General features: G+C 36.1%; 1 pseudogene; it reads left to right on the top strand.

Moving 5' to 3' along the window:
- Positions 1-9,683: 9,683 nt before the first annotated feature.
- LOC110672400 (receptor-like protein kinase FERONIA) lies at positions 9,684-12,518 on the top strand (annotated as a pseudogene).
- The last annotated feature ends 10,854 nt before the right edge of the window (positions 12,519-23,372 follow it).

The raw sequence follows: 23,372 nt of genomic DNA, 5'->3' as shown, positions 1-23,372 counted from the left end.
TCAGGATTACATATCTCAAGTTGAGGGGCGGGCGAAGTTCTATGAAGACAAGCTGGCCGAACAGTCTCATGTTCTGGCTGAAAGGGATCGTGCTCTCGGGGAAGTCCAGGTGCTTCGGGCCAACAAAGCTTCTCAGGTAGCTCAACTTATCGAGGAGCTTAAGGCGAAAGACGAAGAAATGGTGACAGGAATAGCAGGTGCTTATGTGATGCTCACCAGGACCTCTTAGTCGAACTCCAGAAGCGTTACCCAGAGGAGGACTTCTCTTGGATGGCCGACCTGGCTCCCGGGGGCGAGGGTGAGGATAGTGAGGAGGAGGGAGAGGGTGAGCGAAATGTAGATCAGGCTGGGGGTGATCCCCCAACCGAATAACTTGTACAAATTCTGAAATGAAATGAAATGAAATGACTCTTTTGTTCAATGAATGGTTGTGATCGGAAAATTTCTAAACACTTGATTGTCTGAGTATATTGAAATAAATGAAAGCGATTATTATCCTAAGTGTGAGAGATCGGAAAACACAACATGCATGAGATTGGTAAGGAACCAACGCTAAACGGAACTTAATTGAAAATTTGGCTTGAACATCTAAGATCGGGCTCTTCATTAAACCGGATTGGAACCTTAGCTTGATTATTCCTAAACTTTTAAAAGGAAGGTCGACCATGAATACTGGCAGCAAGGCTCTAGTGTTAATTCAATTTCGTCTGACAAGAGAGATCGGGAATATAGTTAACTGGTCAGGATATTTGACAATTGGCTTGAGAGATCGATGAAGGATTGAGAGACCGGTAAGGCTTAGCATTGACTCAATTCTCTGTGAAGAGAGATCGGAACTGTGGTTAAATGGCAAGGAGAGACTTAGTGCTAGGGATCAGTTTCGAAGTTTATAGATTCTGGGGATCGGCCAAAATATGGTGTCGACAGCAGGTATTGGAACATTGTTTCTTCTCCTTATGCAGATCTACATAACTTATGTGGCAAGTTATGTGCAATTTGGCCAATGCATACTTCAACTTTGAAACTTGTTTTTGACATCTTTGGCTGCAGAAATCACTCCTCAATGGCAAAATTTCTTTTTAGTCCCTCAAAAACACCATTTTACCTACAAAACAAAGTAAAATTACAAATTAATCCAAAAAGTGGTAATTATGAAAAACTATCTAAATGACTAATGAAATTAGCTAAAAGTGATTAATAATCAAATAAAATGGCCATGAAATTAAACCTAAATGACTATGCAAAATGTATGTATTAGACTGCTACAGTGCCCTTATGTCTTCTACTATCCATTGCTGCATCAAAGTTAAGCTTGATTTTTCCTTTTGGGGGGGGGGGGGGGGGGGGGCGGCGCTAGAGAATTGAGTCATGTCAGTTGGGTCAGCTTTCTGACTCATTGAATTTCGGCCTTGGGCTAGGGAAAAATCCTCATAATGTTTAATTGCCAAATTGATGGTATCCTGGAAGTTGATTACCTGATTTTCAAAGGCTAATTTATTCCTTCGTTTCCAAATGTGCCATTAGAAAAAGACCACCAGGTTTGTCATGTCCTACCCATTTTCACTACTCATCAACTTTGTTGTGATTTCAATCCAGAGGTCTTTCATGTTCTGGCTTTGAAGCAAGGTAGAGCGAAGACATTGAGGGGAATGTAACCAGATTTCTAAGGCTTTCGGGCAGCTGAAGAAGATATGCCTAATAGATTCCACTTCTCCACAGGCATTGCACTCCGTGGGGATATGAGACAATCTCTTGTTGAGCAATTCTGTAACACCCTAGGCAAATCCCACATCGGCAAAACAAGGGAGAGATGCTAGGTTCATAAGTTGATAGTTCGTAACCCCTATTAACGGGTTGTAAAACTGTGAGGGCTTCGGCCCAGAGCGGATAATATCACTAGTGGGCCGGGCCATTACATTTGTGGTATCAGAGCCGCTCGCGTGTCCTCTTGGGCGATGGTGGGGCAAACCTCAGCGAGGACGCTGAGTCCCATAAGGGGGGTGGATTGTAACACCCTAGGCAAATCCCACATCGACAAAACACGGGAGAGATGCTGGGTTTATAAGTCGGTGGTTCATAACTCATAGTGACGAGTTTTAAAATCGTGAGGGCTTTGGCTCAGAGCGGACAATATCACTAGTGGGTTGGGCCGTTACAATTTGGTATCAGAGCTGGACTCCCTCTAGTACGGTGTGTGGTGCGAGGACGCACCAGGCGGAAGCTGGTGGGCTTGTCACGACCCAGGGATGGGGTTGGGACGTGCTTGTTCAACCAACTACGCACTGGGGTGGAAACTTCGTGTCCCACATCGGAAATGGGAAGAAAAGATTTGGGCCATATATGTGGGAGCCTTCCTCACCTGGTCAGCGCGCTTTTGGGAATGAAACCTCCCAAGGGACAAATCCGTGAGGCCCATGGGCCAAAGCGGACAATACTAACTGGAGAAGGATCGGGCTGTTACAAATTCTTTACTGGGAAGACGCTCCTTTAGAATTTTCCATAGAAAGATGAACATCTTTTTTGGTAATTGTAACTTCCAGATTCCTTTCCAAAATTTGCTATTTCCAGCAGTTGATGAAGGTTCTGGTCCCGCTTGGCCTTTAAGTTGACTATGTCTGATGATTTCTTTGGCGATATAGTAGCCAGAATTCACTGCATAAGCCCCATGCCGTGTATGATGCCAGATAATAGAATCTGCCTGCTTAATGATTGGCACTGGAATTGCCATAATGTTCCTAACTTCTTCTTCATGGAAATTTGCTCGCAATTTGTCTATATCCCAATAAGGTTGGCTCTCATGCATGAGCTGTGCCACCCAAGCAACCCTTCCATCATGATTTTCTTTGATTCTTGGGGGATTTGGGTAGGAACCTGGAATCCATAAATCTGATTTGCACAATATGGAATGGCCATCTCTAACTTGCCACCGAACTCCTTTTTGCAAAAGATGCCGAGCCCAAAGGATACTATGTCACACCTTATCCCTGGTAAGGCATGACATGTTCCCATAGCATACCTAATAAATTACCGAACTCCACCTACCAATAACCCATTAGTTACGCTACAAAAGATTTTAAAACAATCATAGCTTTTTATCTTATCAATTCTTTTGCGAAAAACTGCATGAGAATAATTAAAATTCCATGTAAACATTCATTGGAAATAATGATAGACTAAATATTGCAAAAGTTACATTTTCGTAAGTCTCAAAGTAAAATACAAAATAGTTACAAACTCAAAATATTTTAGTAATGCAGTACTTTTTAATACAAACTGCTCAATGTCCGTACATCCATACATATAGGTATAAAATACATCCAAAGGAATCAAAAGGGTATACCTAACGTAAATACCTACAATTAATACCAAAATGCTGCTTCCAAGTCTCTCACTCGGTAACCTTCTCCTTTCCCTTACCTGCGACAGCATAAAAAAGCTATCGCTGAGTATATCACTCAGTGGTGCACAACTAATAACTTTAAAACTCAAGGTAAAATACAATTTGTCAAAACATAATAAATAACATTTTTCTTAAGCATGAAAACTTCACAATAGTTCTAAGTCCATAAGAGCCATTTATTGGAATAACATTTCAAATGAGAAATCACACTTCATAAATCACAATTCACAAAGCATTAGTGTTGCCAACATCAACACACGCTCGTGCCATGACATAAAATTTCACGATCAGTGCCGTGTTGTACACCACGACAAAGCAATCTCAACCTCACTAACCGTTATTAATGAGGGAAGGGCTAGCTAGCTAATGAGTACTCATGTAGTCTTATCCCACTAACCATTATTAATGGGAGACATAATCAATATCAATTATCAACCCCACGTAGCCGTTACTACTGGAGAGTTCCGAAAGGGACTGTCATACTAACTGTGGTTTCAAAACAGTTTCCAAAAATTTCCCACTCAACAATCACATTTATAAATCAATAAACACATTTAAATTCATCATAATATCCATAAAAAGGTGGCAACACCCAAATTTCTCAATTGCAAGAGAAAAACCATATTTCAGTCAAAGCAGACTTGTTCAAAGCAAACTCATTCAAATAAACACATTCCAAATAATTTACAAGTTTAAAAACGAAGAAAATGTTAGTTGTGCACAAACCTTCAATAATTCTCCTTCCTTATTACCTACTTCTCCTTGTCTGTTCCCACTTCTCTTTCTACTGAAAATACACAAATAGAATACCTCAATACTAATCTCAATTGCTACTAAGAACTCATTACATGAATGTCTAATGCATCCCAAATCAGCTTTGCAAATTTTAGAAAATTTTGGTTTTGTACAACTTGGTACCCCAATCTTTGAACCCAATTTTTACCTAGTTTCGATCATAATTTGGTAAGGTGTTCTTCATGAAAATTGTTCATCTAGGTCTTAACTTTATTTTCCTTTTTGAATCGCCTAATTTGGGGCTGTGTAGCTCAAGTTATGCCCAAAACACAATTAATATTCACGTCACTATTCATGCTGCACATTCAGTTCTGGCAGATTTATCAATCCAATTTCGTTCAGCAATTTGATCAAGTTAAGTCTATAATTTGGTCTATTGTTCTTCATATGAAATGTTCTACTATATCTTAGGTTTTCATCGGTTCAAGAATTTCCTAAATCATAGTTTTCTAGAGAGAGTTATGGCCATACAAAATTTACTGTTCACATACCTAATTTTGCAGGTTCCAGAATTTTATCTCCAAGTTCAAGCCAAGTTTTAAGCAATTTCTGGGCAGTTTCTGGGTTGGGTCTCTTCATGAAAATTCTAACCCTATGTCTTAAGTTTCATTTCCAGTTAGTTTCACACCAATTGGAATTGTGTAGCTCAATTTATGGATTGTCAAACACACTGAACTCAGTGTGTAAATTCTGCCCTAGGTTCAATTTTTCATTTCTTCAATTACTTCCATTAACCAACCTCAATTCACATTTAATTTACCCAAAATAACTATAATTTAGCATTGACACATCAATGGCACTTCCTAGCACAAAACTCATAATTTTCAAGCACCAAAGTTTGTAATTTTCCCTAATCCTACCATTTCATTACTTCCATTCATCAACCCAATGTCAATTCAAACTAAATAAACCTCAAATGATCATAATTTAATACTACACACACCAATTTCACTCTCTAGCATCAAAACCTAATTTTCCCATGAACCCTAATCTCTCATAATTAAATTTATACACATTTCATGCAATTTCTTTACTCTAATCATGCATACTACTTCAACTAAGCTTGATTTCATCATCATTTTCATTTAAAATACATCAAACCCTAATTTTTCTCCAATTTGGCCAAAACTCTAGTTTAGGTTCCATGCATGTTTCCTTTCAACTTCTCATGAAATTTCATCATAAGTTAACTTCATTCAAAGCTTATACAACTAATCTAACATGAAAAGAAACTTACCTCAAGTGATTTCTTTCCAACTTCAATTTTTCTTTCAATTTCTCTTGCTCTACTTGCTCCAATGCCTCAATCAAAGTTCTCTTTGATATTTTCTTTTAGTGGGTTATAGGATTTATGAAGGGAATTCAAGTGAATCAAGACTTGAAAGGGAAAACAATGGTGGAAGAAGATAGGAGAAGAAGAGAAAAGAAGAGAGAGGGAGAGTGAAGAATGGGTGGCGGCACATAGGGAATAAAAGGGAGGGGTTTGTCTTCTTTCATACCCATTTTATTTCTTTTAATTAGTTAATTAAGTTTAATTATCAAAAGCCCATTGGTCCCTTAAATTTTTATTAGGTCAAAAATGGAATTTAAATTCTAGATTTTTGCCTCTTTTATTTTCTTTTCACTGTTACTCTAATTTTTCCTTCAATATTTCTTCATAATTTAATATTTTATTTTCATTTAATTAAATTGACATTTTGTTCAAAAATTAACTCTTAAAGTGAATTGACCAAAATGTCTTTTATTGGGTCATAATCCATCTTTTACAATATATCCGGTGAATCCTTATATTTTTGGGTCACTTGAATTTTTATTGTGTCTATCTCAATTAATTTTCTATTTATTTTTTGTCCTCAAGGTGTCTTTGAATAGTACTAGTCGCGGACCAAAAATAGTACTATTCATAACACGGAGGTTCGGGGTGTTACATACTACGCCACCCCTATGATGGATTGCTACTCATCGGTGCCTCCAGAAAGGAATGATAAGGGAAGTACTTCCCTTTAAGTACTCGGCTTGCCAAGGAGTGAGGATTCGTCAGAAGTCTCCACCCTTGTTTAGCCAGAAGTGCCATATTGAAGGCTTCAATGTCCTTGAAACCAAGGCCTCCATTCAGTTTTGGCTCACATAATAACTTCCAAGAGACCCAATGGATCTTCCGTTCATCCTGTTTTAGCCCCCTCCGGAAGTTGGCCATGATACTATTAATACTTTGGCATACTGATCTTGGGATTCTGAAGCAAGTCATCGCATAGACTGGGATCGCTGTAGCCACTGCTTTCAGAAGAACTTCTTTACCACCTGTCGAAAGCAATTGTTCTTTCCATCCTGCTATTTTGTGCTGAATTCGATTTTTGATCTGGTTGAACATTTGTTTCTTAGACCGCGGAATGTTGGTTGGTAACCCCAAATATTTGCCATGGCTTTCCACTACATTAATATGAAGGATGGCAAAGATGGTTGAGCGAATAGTCCTTGGAGTATTTCTACTGAAGGAAATGGACGATTTGCTTAAATTGACTAATTGTCCACTTGCACCAGAGTAATCATGGATAATTTGCTTGACCATCTCTGCTTCTTGAGTTGAACCCTTAGTGAAAATAATAGAATCATCTACAAAAAACAGATGTGAGATAGTAGGTCCCCTTTTTGAGATTAAGATCCAAGAAAGAGAGGAAGTTCTAAGTTTACGGGAAAGTCCTTCCATGCAAAAGAGAAAGAGGTATGGGGAAAGGGGGTCTCCCTGTCGCAAACCTCTGGTTGGAGTGATGAGGCCCACCTTTTGTCCATTGATTTGCAAGGAATATGAAACTGTTGATACACATTCCATGATCCAACCAATCCATTTGCTATGAAAACCAAAGGAAGCGAGCATATGATTGAGGTAATTCCACTCTACACAATCATAGGCTTTGCTTATATCAAGCTTCAGGGCCATGCCATAATTCCTTCCTGATCTGCGATTGTTAAGGTGGTGCATGATTTCATGGTATACCAAAGATGTTATCTGAAATTAATCTTCCTTTTATGAAGGCACTTTGCCTCATCCCAATCAAGGAATCCATAAAAAGGCTGCAGGCGTCTAGTGAGGATCTTCGAGATGATCTTGTAAATGACATTGCACAGCCCAATTGGACTAAGATCTTTCATTGTTTGTACTTGCTTGGATTTCGGAATGAGCGTGAGGAGAGTGTGATTGATACTTCTTAGCAATCTGCCATGCTCAAAGAATTCTGATATTGCCTTACAGATGTCATCCCCAATGATTGTCCAATACTTTTGAAAAAATAAGCCGATAAGACCATCTTCTCCTGGAGCTTTAGTGGGGTGCATTAAGAAAGTAGCTTTCCTGATCTCTTTATTAGAAATAGGTGCTATCAGTTGAGAATTCATTTCTTGAGATACTCTTGGCAGAAAACCATCTGTGACATTTCCAAAGTTGTCCGGTTTCGTGGAAGAGTAGACAGAGTGGAAGTAGTCGACTGCTACCTTTGCAATTTCTTGAAAGGAGTTCCTCCATCCTCCTTCATTATCTTGAATTCCCGAGATTGTATTCCTTCTCCTTCGTTGGACAACTTTTGTGTGAAAAAAGGTTGTATTTTTATCCCCAGCCTTGAGCCACTCTTATCATGCTTTTTGTGCCCAAAAAATCTCTTCATTCATTACTTCAGTGGCCAAATCTTTCTCCAATTGGCATATAACCTCCCCATCCCAACCATCTTGGTTATCTTTTGCAGCTTGTAAATTGCTTTTAATTTGTTCCAGACGACTGTGGGAATTCTGGTGATGTTGCTGGTTCCATTGTACCAAGGCATGCCTGCAAAACTTTAGTTTAGATAAAACTTTAAATAAATTATAGCCTCTAACCGCTTAGCGCCAAGCCTCTGCAACCACATTCTCTACACCTGGTCTGTTTGTCCACCGCACATCAAAGATGAAGCACCTTTTGGTCTTATGAGATGAAGGGTCTGTGTTGAGCAACAGGGGCCTATGATCGGATCCAGTGTCCTCCAAATGAAAAACAACAGCTGCAGGGCATTTCGTAATCCATTGTGACGTGGCAAGGCTTCTATCAAGTCTCTCCTTAATGTGGTTGCGGTCACTTCTCCTATTATTCCAAGACATGGGGGTACCTCTAAAGCCCAGGTCAACAAAACCCAAATTATCAATCCAATTCCGGAAGCGAAGGATCTTGGAATTGATTTTAGACTACCCCCACGTTTCTCTTTTTGATTGAGAATTGAATTAAAGCCACCTATCGTAACACATTCTGCATTCAGATTACATTTGTAATGAGATAGCGACAGAAATTTGCTCATTCTTTCATCATCAACACAGCTTGTGTAAACAAACAACATGTCCCATTTTGCATTCATAAAAGGGTCTGAGATACAAGCATGAAGGAAATAATCCTCAGCATGAACAATATTAACATCGCACCCTTCTTTCCATGATAAGGCTAAACCCCCTGCTATCCCTCTAGGACTAACACAAAAAACATCGTTGAAACCACACTTTCTGAGTTTCTTTTTGACAAAAACATCATTATTTTTGGTCTCCATCAAGAAGACGATATTTGGGGAATGGGATTGACAAAACCCTTTGATATGATGGAACATCAGGGGGTTCCCCAAACCCTGACAGTTCCAGCTTATAAACCTCATTGGTGACTCTGGGGCCATTTTGGGCTGGCCTCCCCCACCACTTCAGTATCTGTGAGGTTGTTGCAAGACTTCTTGTTTGCTTCAAAGTGTTCTTCTTCTCCTCTGCTCATTTTTTCGTAGGACGCGCGCCAAGGTTCTCTATTGATCCTCCCTTTTCTGCTTTAACCTCCTTTTGTATTTCCTGAACGAAATAATAAATTTTGCATTTGTCATCACATGGCGTATGCCCAAGCCCGGAACCCACAAGCTTCTTGCCGGGTATACCCTCATTTAGATAGAAACAGATTAGAAAACGAAGCATATAATGGGACTTCTATTGTTGTTAGAGTGCTCCCATTCGGTTATATATAATAATATTTATTGATAAAATAATATTTAATTACAATATATCTATTACAATAAACTAATAAATGCAACTAAGTTAAAATTTTCAAAAATAAGTGTCAACTATTTATTAATTAAGTATAAATATTGAAACAACCTAACAGCCAATCAATTAATTCTGTGTAATACTGTTAATGGAGCTTAATCTTTTCTTCGTCTGATGTAAGAATTTTCCATAGACAAAGGAACGTGAACTTAGGGGAGAAGATTGACCACGAAATTTCTTCCTCATATCTCAAACATTCAATTCATAAAAAATTATATATATATATAATGTAATTTTAATTAAAATGATAATTGCTGATTAACTGGAAGTGAGGGTAGATGAGAAGGAATTAGTAGGTGCACCCGGTGCATACACCTTATCTCATACTCATGTGGGATCCACTCCCTATATAATAGAAAGGATTAACTTTCTGTGAGAGAAGAAGCACTATTTTTTAGTGCACCGGGTGTACCTAATAATTAGCCGTAGACGAGAATCGGTCTGCTATCAAAAAGCTCCACAACTCATACTCGCGAGCATCTTTCAAACTTTTAATTGCCAATCGAAACAGCACTATGATCGGCCTACTTCTCCTCCTGCTTCCTCTCCTCGATTTCATCTTCGTCTTCACCGCAGCACAAAACCGGCCACCTTACACTCCCACTGAGTCGATACTCATCAACTGTGGTGCATCATCTGATGATGCATCACAGGATGGAAGGCGTTGGAATGGTGATGCCCAGTCCAAGTTCTGCCCCTTCAACTCTCAAACATCGCCACTGTCTGAAGCCTCTCAACAAGGCCACTCTGTTGACCGTGTACCTTATATGACAGCCCGAATAATTCACTCCAAACTCACCTGCACTTTCCCTGTCTTGCCTGGTCCAAAATTTGTCCGTCTCTACTTCTATCCAGATACATACTCGGGTCTCAGCACATCCGCGTCCTTCTTCACTGTCACTGCAAATAATTACACTCTTCTTAGCAACTTTAGTGCATATCTAGCTGTTTCTGCTAAAATTCAACCAGTTCCCTACGTCTTCAAGGAATTCATAGTCACTGTGTGGGACAACCAGGAGCTAAAATTGACATTTACTCCGTCTCCAAGTTCTTTTGCCTTCATTAATGGCGTAGAAATTGTTTCCTTACCAAATTACCTGTATACAAAAGATATGGATAATCGTTATACCTTTGTATACTCCGATTCAAACCCTTTCTTTTACTTCGATAACTCCACCTCCCTAGAAACTGTTTACCGGCTTAACGTTGGCGGTGGACTTGTTGGCAACATAAATGATACAGGGATGTTTCGAACATGGTTTGATGATTCCAAATATATCTTTGGAGCAACAGGTCTTGCTCATGAGTGGCGCGACGATGTGACGATAAATTACACAAAGGATACCCCTGCATACACTGCACCAGCTACTGTTTACACTACTAAACGTTCAATGGGTGCAGAACCGTCTGTGAATCTAAAGTACAACCTTACTTGGCGCTTCCCTGTTGATTCTGGGTTCAGTTACCTTGTCAGACTCCATTTCTGTGAGACTGAAGAATCTATTACAGATACAAATCAATGGTTGTTTTTCATATTCATCAATAATATGACAGCCGAAGCTGAAGCGGATGTGTTCCACTGGGGCAGGGGTAGGGATATTCCAGTATACAAAGACTACGTCATTCAAGTCCCAAAAGAAAGCCCCATCAACCAGGATTTATGGCTCTCTCTACACCCTAATAACCATTCAAATCCTAAATATGCTGATGCTATTTTGAACGGCTTAGAGATATTCAAGCTGAACAAATCAGATGGTAATCTCGCTGGACCAAACCCGGAAGTACCTGCACCACCAGAACAGCACCCAAGCCTTGGGAGGAGGACGAAGAGCAAAGGATCATCCGAAACTATAGTTATCGTCGGGGCTGTTATAGGTGCATTCGCTTTCGCTGTAGTCGTATTTTCCTTTTTCTGCGTCTACAGACGAAAAGCAAAAGCAAAGGACACATCTAGCTCAGCGACAATTGCTTTATCACTGCCAACTGATCTTTGTCGTAAATTTACAATGGCTGAGATCAGAGCATCTACAAGAAATTTTGACGATCAAAATATTATTGGCTCAGGAGGATTTGGTACCGTGTACAAAGGCTACATTGAGAGTGGATCCATACCAGCTGCGATCAAACGGCTAGCTTCATCATCCAAACAGGGGATCCGCGAGTTCCACACAGAGATTCAGATGTTGTCCAAGCTCCGCCATGTTCATCTTGTTTCTTTGATTGGATACTGCAATGATCAAGATGAGATGATCCTTGTTTATGAGTACATGCCGCATGGTACCCTTCAAGATCATCTGTACAAAACAATGAGCCCTCCTCTCCCATGGAAGCAAAGATTAGAAATATGTATTGGTGCGGCAAGAGGATTGCATTATCTTCATACGGGCTCAAACCAAAGCGTTATCCACCGAGACGTGAAGTCATCGAACATACTCTTAGACAGGAATTGGGTGGCCAAGGTCTCAGATTTTGGCTTGTCAAAAACAGGTCCCGCTGGTGAAGACCAAACACATGTCAGTACTGTTGTTAGAGGTAGTTTTGGGTATCTTGACCCTGAATACTATCGCAGGCAACAGCTCACTGAGAAATCAGATGTGTACTCATTTGGGGTGGTATTGCTTGAGGTATTATGCTCCCGGCCACCAGTGATTTCAAACCTACCAAAAGAAGAAGTGATTTTGGTTGAGTGGGCACGAAAATATTATCAGAGAGGAGCACTTGATCAGATTATTGACCCACAGTTGAAGGGTGATATCACACTTGTCTCTTTGAACAAGTTCGGGGAGATTGCTGATAGTTGTGTGCGTGACGTAGCTATTGAACGGCCAACGATGGGCGACGTGACATGGAGTCTTGAATTTGCCTTGCAGCTTCATGAAACTGCTGAGAAGAATGTCAGTGCCAGAGATGATGTCAGTGAGAGCCAGAAATTGATTAACACTGATGATGATGAGCAATGTACAATTTCATGTGGACCAATGTCATATTCAAGGAGCACAGCTAGTACTGGTGAAAGGAGTACCAGCAACTATGATGCCGATAAAAAGTGAAATCAAGAACTGTGTTTTCAGAAATAATGAATCCGCAGGGACAATGAATCCTTTTTTAATTTGAGGTATAATTTGTGATTCGATAACATGTGCAATACAGTAGAACGTAGCATGTCCATTTGTTAGAAGTAGACTTGTTGTTGATTATATTAACGAGATTTTATCTTTCTGCAGGATTACCCATTGTGGATTACCTATGGTCATTATCTGTAATAATGGAGGAAAGAGCATTTTTCTTAGAGATTATTAGGTATATTAGTGTGCCTGTGTTATCTCTCAAAAATATGTAAGATTCATTTTTTTATAGTATAAAAAAAAGTATTTTTCATGAAAAAATGAGTACTACTTTTATATACATCAAAAAATTCTATAGTCTTTCTATTTTCTTTTATCCTTTAAATTACAAGAAAAATGATGGATATATATCATTTGTTTCATCCGATTGTTCAACTGAGAAAATTGTTATCAACATTTTTAATGTTTATAACTCAATCAAATAAGATTTATTATAATTTTAATTAATACAATATTTATAAACTAATTTAGTATATATATCCGAGAATAACATAATATATATTTGTGCCAAAAGTACCACTAACTTAGAATTATATCGACATGTGACGCAATTTATTTTTTATTTTTTTAAAAAAAATATCTTTTTATATTAAATATTAATTTTTTACTTACTCATTTTCAAATTTCAATTATTAAAATCTTATTTCATTAAAACAATATTTAAAATTCTTTTTTATTACATTTTTTAAAAATTTTGAAATTTTGAAATTTTTAATTCCGAGCATTAAAAAATTTTACTCGTTATATCAAATATACTAAAAATAAATCCTTTTTAAATAAATTTTCGGTTATATTAAAAAGGGAAATTTATTTTTTTAAAAATTATATATATATATTCAATAAAAAATTATTTATAAAATTTAAAATCTAATATTATATAGTATTGTATCTTTTATTACATATAAAATTATATCAAATGCAATTAAAATATAATTAATCAAGAATTTTATTTATTAATAATTGAAATAAAATTATAAAATTTTATCATTATCAAAAAATTTATAGTATGATTTTAAAAATATAAAATATAAAAAATAAATATTAAATTATATTATTAAGATAAAATTATAAATAATTCACACAATGAATTTAAATAAGAGAATCGAAAATCATGATTTACTAAAAAAAAAATTCTAAAATTACAAAGTGTAAAAATATCCTAAACTTTAATCCTCGATATTTTTCAACCATATACGATCAATCTATCATTTTCTAAATAAACAAATAAATAACAATTTGACTTTTGAGTATTTGTCCTGTGGGCATCAAAATATAAAACGGATGAAAGTTGCTCTGGAGGAACATAAAGTCAATTACAAACTAAGTCACCCATTAAGCACAACTTACATGCAATCTGCTGCCTTATTGGCAGATCTGTTGACCAGAGAAAAGGTAACATGCTGAAAGGATGAAGCTGGATGCTTAATAGATTGAACCGTGGCCTGAATATCCCAAGAGCTATTTTCATCTGCAGATTGTAGTGCAGTAAAAAGGTTAGCAGAGTCCATTTCCAGCACTATAGAAGAAGCTCCCATCTGGCCTGCTAGCAGAATAGCTTCTACACAAGCTAAAGCTTCTCCAGATAGAGGACAGGAGGCATAAACAAGACGGGCTGTACCATCTACCATCTGACCATGATGATTTCTCACTATCACAGCAGCAACAGCCGTATTTCATCCTTCTCTCCATGCAACATCACTATTAGACTTAAGATATCCCTAAGGAGGAGGAAACCAAATAGCAGCCGAGCTTGATGCAAGGGAAGAGCTAGCATTAAGACTTCTTGCATTATCCAGGCATAGAAGATCATATAAGTAATTACACACCTGGAGTAAGACAAAAACAGGATTTTGGAGCGATATGCTTAAAATCTGCCCTATCATGCACCAACAGGAGATGGCAATAGCATTTAAAAATTGAGGATTATCATGAAAAGATTGTAGAACATAGTACCACCATTGAGCAAAAGAACCAAAACCGACAGGATTTGGGTGGCAATTACAAGGACCAGCAAGCCAAATAGCTCCAGCATGGCTACAACAAAAAAACATATGCTCTACAGTTTCGAGATCCAATTGACATATGGTACAATTCGAATCAACAGGAATCCCTCGTCTGGAAAGGTTCTCCTTGACTGGGATAGCATTGAGAATTGCTTTCCACAGAAAAACCTTTATCTTCGGACCACCATACCAAAAACTTAATGATGTTTAAAAATCAGAAATCAAATATTAATTTGAAAGGTTTGGAATTTTTTATTTTGCTTTTGCTTCCTCTTATATTTTAATAGAACAAATTCATAAGGAAATCTTGAATTACAAAATCAGAAATTAAATAAAAAAAAAACACACACACACATCGTTACAGTGGGAAAGAAGCATTATCAGCTTAAACTCTCATCAAGTCTGTCATCAAAGAACATATTAATCCTAGAAAAAAGATTATGCATTGCAAACCCTGTTCTAAATATATCTGCAACTGCAACTGAGCAAACGCGTGTGAGATGTACCATAACTTAAGCAGGAAAAGTACTCAAAGGACACCAATAATTTTCAGCCACTTGACGTCGCAAGATATGGACGAATGCCAGCTTCAATTGTTTGTCCCTTATCGTCACCAGGAATCTCTGTACGTAGTCCATGACAGTGACCCTGTTGGATTACTTGAGCATTATTGCGCCCGCAGACGACAACATCAACCACGGAAATTTAACAATATGAACAGTTAGTCATATTATGAGTTGACATAAAAATCAGAAATCAAATATTAATTTGAAAGGTTTGGAATTTTTTATTTCGCATTTGCTTCCTTTTATATTTTGATAGAACAAACTCACAAAAAAATCTCGAATTACAAAATCAGAAATTAAATAAAAAAAAAATACACACACATCGTTACACTGGGAACGAAGCATTATCAGCTTAAACTCTCATCAAGTCTGTAATCAAAGAACATATTAATCCTAGAAAAAAGATTATGCATTGCAAACCCTGTTCTAAATATATCTGCAACTGCAACTGAGTAGACGTGTGTGAGATGTATCATAACTTAAGCAGGAAAAATACTTAAGGGACACCAATAATTTTCAGCCACTTGACGTCGCAAGATATGGACGAATGCCAGCTTCAATTGTTTGTCCCTTACCGTCACCAAGAATATCTGTACGTAGTCCATGACACAGCCTCGTTGGATTACCTGAGCATTATTGCACCTGTAGACGACAACATCAACCATGGAAATTTAACAATATGAACAGTTAGTCATATTATGAGTTAACATAAAAATCTTCCAAAATTTACTGTAATAAACAACTTTTTCTCAAATGAAGGCGACATTTCTTTCTCCTACTCATAACCTTCTAATCTTGCCTTTTTCTGGTACTTGGTTACCCATAAATTCCATGCAGACACAGAAACTGAACGGAGAAATTAGGAGAACAAAATGGCAATTGCATCAAAGAGAGGATGCATGGCATTGTCTCTAGCTTTTATGCTGCACATTGCTTTCTTCAGCACAGGTATATCAACAAGCAGGGCTGCCCTTCTCAATGGTAACATAAACTTTTCATGGAATGGCGAGGGCGTAGCTGATGAATCCATTACAGAAGAGATTTTCATGGAATCCCATGCCAGTCAAAGGCTTCTTGCAGGTGACCCCCCTAAGTATTTGACTTACAATGCTTTCAATAATAAACAAGGATTCTGTGATGAGAAAAAATATGCTAACTGCATGAAGCCCTATAATCTCGGTGAAAACAAATGCACTTACTACAATAGATGCAGAGGCCGCTGAAGATGGTGAAAGAGAAGAAAATCAGTAGATTTGAAGCATTATCTCCAATTCATCGCTATGCTTAAAAGAATGTATGTAAGTCTACTACTTGATCAAACAAGGCAATGATAAGTCTACTACTTGATCAAATAAGGCAATGATGTCAGGGAATACAAGACTCTGCCGACTGCCATCTTATTTAGGTTCTAAGATCCTGTGTTCTGATGCTCTGTTTTTGAATTTGCTAAATGCAAGGATTTATTTCTGCAACAGAATAGGAATTTGGATTTTGTGTTTAATTCTAGATAAATCAACTTTTAAAAAATGGTAAGTAAAAATGGATGAAGCAAGTAATTGTATGAAGAAACTAAAATGCCCTCCAATAATTTTCTCTAAAAATAAAATATAAATACAATAATCCGAGTCTCATACTAATTGCAAGCAACAAATTATAAAAGCACCAATTATGAGTTCTAATTTTATTGTAAAACTAGATTTTGGCCTGCACTTTGCTGAGGCCCGTTATAATTGTAATAGTAATTTTATTTGTGTAAAGGCTAAGTCTATTCTTATCTCTTTTAGAATGAAAGTCTGATCCCTTGTTTGTTATATAACGACATTGTTGCTCTCTCATTTCATTACATGCATATTTAAAAACAAGAAAATGAAATAATTAATTACCAATATATTTAAATATTTGAACAAAAAAATCTTTATAATTTCATTTATATTTATTTTTTTAAATTCACATCATAAATTTTTATAACAACAATAACAAATTTTTAAAAATATATAAACATTAGAAATCCCCTCATGGAAAGCCATTTAACATTTACATTTTTTTCATATGAATTTCACCCAACCCAACCATATGGAAAACGAAATAACTAAATATTTATGAATATCCAATTCTAATTATCTTACCCGTCTTTAGTTAAAAAGTGTTTCATGACGATGCAATTCCTAGCAGCAAATAATCATAATTGCCTATATATATATATATATATATATATATATATATATATATATTAAGGTCAGATGATTATTCCTACTATCATTTTAGTAAACAAACAAATGCACAATTAGCATGAGTCAACAATGAGAAAGAGTTGTGTAAAGAACTTTATAATAGCAATCAATTTAAAGGACTCTTATACACAATAAAGAACAAAACTAAACAATAATCAGTATAAACCAAAATGAAACATACATTAGTCACAGCACCGCACTTTTCTGTGATATGGTGGAACAGGGAATGTCACCTGAATGGTAGAACAGGGAATTTGGAAGATAGTTGCTTTAAAGCCATAATGGTACCATCTAATCATTCACCCTGCATTGGACTTATTCTATGCATTAAATTATTATGAAATCACGCATTCAAATGCTAATGTTTCAGGAAATTTGTCACAATCTTGCATAATTGATTAGGAGAAAAAGTTTAAGTTATTTATGAAAGTATTAGAAGTTTTACCTTGCATACAGACCCAAAACCATCTTCTCCAATCTTGTTTGCAGAATCAAAATTGTTAGCAGCAGCTCTTAGTTGTCTCAAAGTGAAGGAACCAGTTTGCAGATCCAACCCTTTAAGATTTGCCCAATAACAGTCAGTTTGGAAGGATGTCCTTCAGACGATATATAGAAACTACATTACTAATGCATTTGCTATGCTTAATTAGTGTGTGCCTCTGTATGTGTATGTGACTGCTCGACTTGAGTGCGTATTAATTAAGAAAACTAACTACAGAATGCTTGATTTACCATAACTCTAACTACAGAATGCTTGATTCACCATACCTTGTTCTCTTAAGCGTTTACCCATAAAACAGAATTTCAAACAAATAAAATCCATACCCAAGAAAGCAAGGCGTGCTATTGAACTACAGAAATCCCTTGTCATTTCAGCCATCTAATCATATTTCATTTTCAAGTTTCAAAATTATTTTTGTAGTATTGCAGCAGATCTACTCGTCGCCCCTATGATACCAACGATGAACTCAACGTGCATGATTACTAGTAATACAGAAATGGGACAACAATGTAGCATAAACATATTTTCCCATTCTGTGTAGTTCTACAGTTGCTTGCATGGTTGTATTTTCAGGTTGCTCATCTTTCGTTGGGTAAAGGAATTAAGGAATCCATTTCTAGTCTAGAAATTAAAATAGAGAGAAGGGAATGGTATGACAGCACCAAAATAGTCTGTCTCTGGACATATTCTGGCAATAGTAATGAAATCAAATATGAAAAATTCCAAAGAGTGATTGAATGATGCAGTTCCTTTTTGATACCTTTTTCCATTAATACCCTGCCTCCTAAACAACCTTTCCACCAAAGAGTGCCTACGATAATAAAAATGAGGAACAATGGCAAAACAATGGGTCCAGCCACAATAAACTTCTTCCAGTTATTAGGAGAGAAATGAACAGCAGTGGTTTTCAAATTGCAATTTATGATCCACATATATAAATTAATCTATATATGCACCTAGTAAAATTGCTAGTAATATCTCATCACGAAACTATAATAATATTGATAAAGAGAAAAGGAACTTTAACCAATACATTAATCTATTTTGGCTATCTACATAGATTAAACAAAACTAGCCTATAGGACTCCATTATCCCTTTTTGCACTCTCCCATTAAACCCACTTTTCTATCCTTATTCCTAAACTCAGAATAGCATAATAAAAGAAATGAAAACAATAACAGAAGGGAAGTAGATCATTCCAAAAACATAAACAATCTAACAAATTATTACAGAAATTAACAAAAATTGAAGCCACAACTAAACAAAAAAGAAGCAACTTCCAAAAGATACAATAGAAAGCAATATAAGAAGAACAAACCAAATTAAAATTAAGAAGTAAATAAAATTACCAAAGATGAGCTGTTAGAAAACAAACCCAATTGTTTAAAAAAAAAAAAAAAAAAAAGAGCAGTACATAAAAATAATAGTCAAAACATAAACACAAACATACACAAAACTCAACTACAGAAAAAAAAATTCACCGGAAATAAACACCTCAATCTAACTACCATCATCCTCAAAAGTACCATACCATAGGTTCACTATCAAATCAAATAGGAGAAAACTCATTTCAAGAAGCATAATAGTAGAGCAAATTGAAAAAGCGATGAAGAGCAGGTAAAATAATACCAAAAATAAACTAAACCTCCCGTCTTTCACTGAAAAAGTACGAAAGAAAATATGGAAACCGAAAAGCAAAGAAGAAATCTCCATCTGCAACAACAAACATGCAAAATGATTAGACAAGTCCATAGGAAACTTTTGGAAAAGAAGACCGAAGAAAAAAAAAACCCCATGGCAGCAAAGACACTGCAAAATGATGCACAGAACAGCAAAATGGCGTTGTTTTCCCTGAAGAAAAAAGACCCGCCCAGGAAGAAAGCAGAAAGGGAACTGAACTTTTCAGCAAGAAAGGTTCAGGGCCCAATAATGCAAACCGAAGGCAGCAGTTAAATGAAGCTCAAACCAAAGCCGACAAACCCATTGAAGCCTAATGGCCCTCAAATCGAGCCATAACCACAAAATTACTCATCAAATTGTCACTGTTCAATGAACAGTGGAAATTTTGCTACCAATTTTATTCTGTATTGGGCTTTCTTTCTTAAATTGGACAGCCTAACAAAGTGGCTAAACATTTTATTGGTCCTTCATTTCTCACACGTTGGAGATTGGTCCTTCATTTCTCACACGTTAGAGTTTGGAGGGCTATATTGTTCTTTCAGAAAATTATTGGTCCTGTTATAGTATAATTGGGCTTTCTTTCTTCAATCTTCCATAGGATATTTGATCTTCGATTCAGCTTGCAAACTATGCTTTGTTAGCCATTTATGTTTGGGAATAAAAAAATAAGAGGATTGAAAATGGAAGTAAAATAAGAGGAAAAAAAATAAAGGGGACTAGAATTTTTTTTTTTTTTTCCTCTATTGCTTAGAATAAGGAAAGAAAAAAAAAAAAGAAAGGATTGAATTTTTTAAAATAATATTTTTAATGATAAAATTACATAAATAATCTTTATTATTTTTATGCATAATAATATTGACACTTGAACACACATTTAAGGCTTGATTTTGTTGTTGAAATTATTGTTAAAAAAATTATTTTTTTAAATATTTTAATTAAAAAATATTAAAAAATAATTTAAAATTAAATTTAATAAATTTTAATTATAAAAATAATAAAGTATTTTTTTTCAGGACAGATACTTTTATTAAAAAAACAATTTAAGCCTTCCAAACATCGCGTTAAACAGACACTTAGAAATTTTACAGATATAAAATCAGTTTCCTCTTTTCATTTTTCTCCAGCTGAAATGACCAGTCTCACCTAGTTTGAAGAAAGTGGTCATAACTCTAGGTAAATCTGTCTAATCAACAAAGAACATCAAAGAACATCAGTATCAGTATTCTTACAAAAAGATCATCCATGTCAAGCCTGTTCTTAAAGAGATCATGATCAAGCCTGTTCTAAAAAGATTATACTAACAAAATACCAGGAACTGCAACCGGCTACACGCATCAATGAGCTGCATCATCACTTTGCCATGCGCGAAAATGTCAAAAGATTGCAATATTTAAAGCTTTGGAATCAAGTCACTGGATCTCAATGAATGCAGCTTCATTTAAATTTGCTTGTCCCCTTCTGTCACGAGACAGCACTCCTTGATTAGTGACCCAAAATATATCAAAATGACCCAAACGCGAAAGAACCCAACCATATCCAGTTAGTATTATAAAGTTTTAGCACATACTTAAAGCAACGTTAATATTCTTGCCTTTTCTAATACAGAAACTGAGCAAAGATAGAAGGAGGGAGAACAAAATGGCAACTGCGTCAAAAAGAGGATGCGTCGCATTGTCTCTAGCTATTTTGCTGATTATATCCTGCAGCACAAGCAGGGGGGCCCTTCTTGATGGTAACAGAAATATTTCATGGAATGGTGAGAGTGTAGCTGATGAATCCATTAAAGGCGAAGAGATTTTAATGGAATCCTATGCGAGTCAAAGGCTTCTTGCCGACGACACGCCGCATCTTTCTTAAAGTACTCTGGAGAAACCACCAGTCTGTAATGAAAAGATATATGGCAACTGCCTAAAAGCCATTGCCGAAGATAAGAGCCCATGCACTTACTATAATAGATGTAGAAGCTGAAGGTGTTGAAGGAGAAGAAGATCGGCACAGATTGGAAATAGAAGCATAGTTTTCCAATTCGTCAGCCCTGCTCAAAAGAAAGTATGTAAGTTTGCCGCTTAAAAGAAAGTATGTCAGAGAACAAGAGGCTCTGCATTATGTTTTTATTTTTCTTTTGTATTAATTCCTGAATTAATTAAGATGCTTAATGCTTATGCGTACATATTTTTATTCAGTGTCTTATTTCGATCCTGTTCTGATAATTTTTTTGCTGGTATTTTTCTCTATTTTATCATTTCTTTTTTTTAAATTTCCAGAATCTTAAGACTTATGAGTATCAATTTTCATCAACTTGAGACTTTTGTTTTTTATGAATGCAAAATAAGCAGTGGGAATTAATTTAAAAACATTCTTTTTACAGACAATTTCAAATGAATCTTTTTATCTTCTTTTTGTAAAACTGAAATACTGAAACTAATAGGCAAAATGCATCCATGTATTTTCACATTTTTATCTACCGAATGCTTATCATAGTTTTATTTGGTGGCATAAAACTCGTAATTTTAGTTTTAGTTCACATTGATTGAGCCCCTCAAATATCTCCTTGCGAAATTTTCTCTTTCCCTGAATTGTATTTGAGGCGAACTTTCTCCGGTATCCCTACTTTTGTCCTTTTCAACCTATCCACTATTGTTGCGTATGACCTTAGCCTTACATTATTTTTCTTTAAACCAGAAATTGACCACCTCTGCTCAATGTGCACTGCTTCACACCCCTGAGCATTTAGCCTTGCACAGTCTCTTTTCACCAACCTTCTTAAATTTTTCAGTGGATTTCTTCAAAATCCTAACCACCAAATTTGAATCTACCATTGAAATTTACTGTTGCAATTTGAAGGATTCTGAGTTGGGTCTAAAGAAGGAATGCCATGTGATGTGTGTGGGATTAAGGTAAGATTGTGGAATGAATGATATTTTTTATGGATTATCATATTATTTAATGGGCTTATGTGGATTCTATGAGATGTCATAAATGCATTTTGGACTTAGAATACCTTACCCAGCACAAATCCTACTGTCAGTAATTACAGCTAAGCCATTAACTATGATAAATATGAGTAAAGTCAAGTGGTGGGTGAGTGTCGATTCACTGTGAGAAATTTTGTATTGTGATTTTTGTGGAGGAGAAATAATTTGTCATTTCGAGGAGAAGCGGTAGAGAGAAGAAGGGTCTCTAATTTCAATTGATTTTTTTTTAATTGAATTGAAATAAACTTTTTTAATTTCTCATCAAGAAAAGGATCTGTACAAGGCTATATATCACACACAGGAAAAAAAAAAGTGGTAATAAACTAATAACATATACAAATGAAAGAATGACAAGTGTCCTGCTTAACTAATTTATAAATTAGCTAAATAGTCATGTTAATCTATCTTAACTAACACACCCCCTCAAGATGGGGGTTTAAACAAATTTTGAATCCCCATCTTGACTACTAAATACCAGTGATCATGTTTGTTCAAGGCCTTTGTTAGCCAATCAGCAATTTGATCTATTGATTGAACGAATGCTATTGGTATGGAACCATCTTCTATTGTATCTCTTACAAGGTGACAGTTGAGTTCAATATTTTTTGTCCTCTCGTGAAACACTGAGTTTTGAGAGATGTGTATAGCAGCTTGATTATTACAAAAAACTCGAGCTAGAATATGAATCTTCACACCAAAATCTTCAAACAATATTCTGAGCCAAGTTAATTCACATGTAACATCAGCCATGGCTCAATACTCAGCTTTAGCAAATGATTTAGAAACTGTTTGTTGCTTCTTTGCTTTTCAGGAAATTAAAGAATTGCCCAGAAAAATACAATGTCTAGACACTGATCTTCTAGTGGATGGAGAGTTGGCAGCCCACTCTGAATCGCAATAGCCTTGTAAAATCAATGAATCTTTTGTAGAATAGCACACCCCCTGTCCTGGTGTACACCAAGATATTTAAGAATTCTACATGCAACTTCATAATGAGGTT

Source organism: Hevea brasiliensis, chromosome 9, assembly GCF_030052815.1.
Source record: "Hevea brasiliensis isolate MT/VB/25A 57/8 chromosome 9, ASM3005281v1, whole genome shotgun sequence".
NCBI classification, from domain to species: Eukaryota; Viridiplantae; Streptophyta; class Magnoliopsida; order Malpighiales; family Euphorbiaceae; genus Hevea; species Hevea brasiliensis.
Note: the sequence above shows the minus strand (reverse complement) of the source record. Positions and strands in the feature narration are given on the sequence as shown.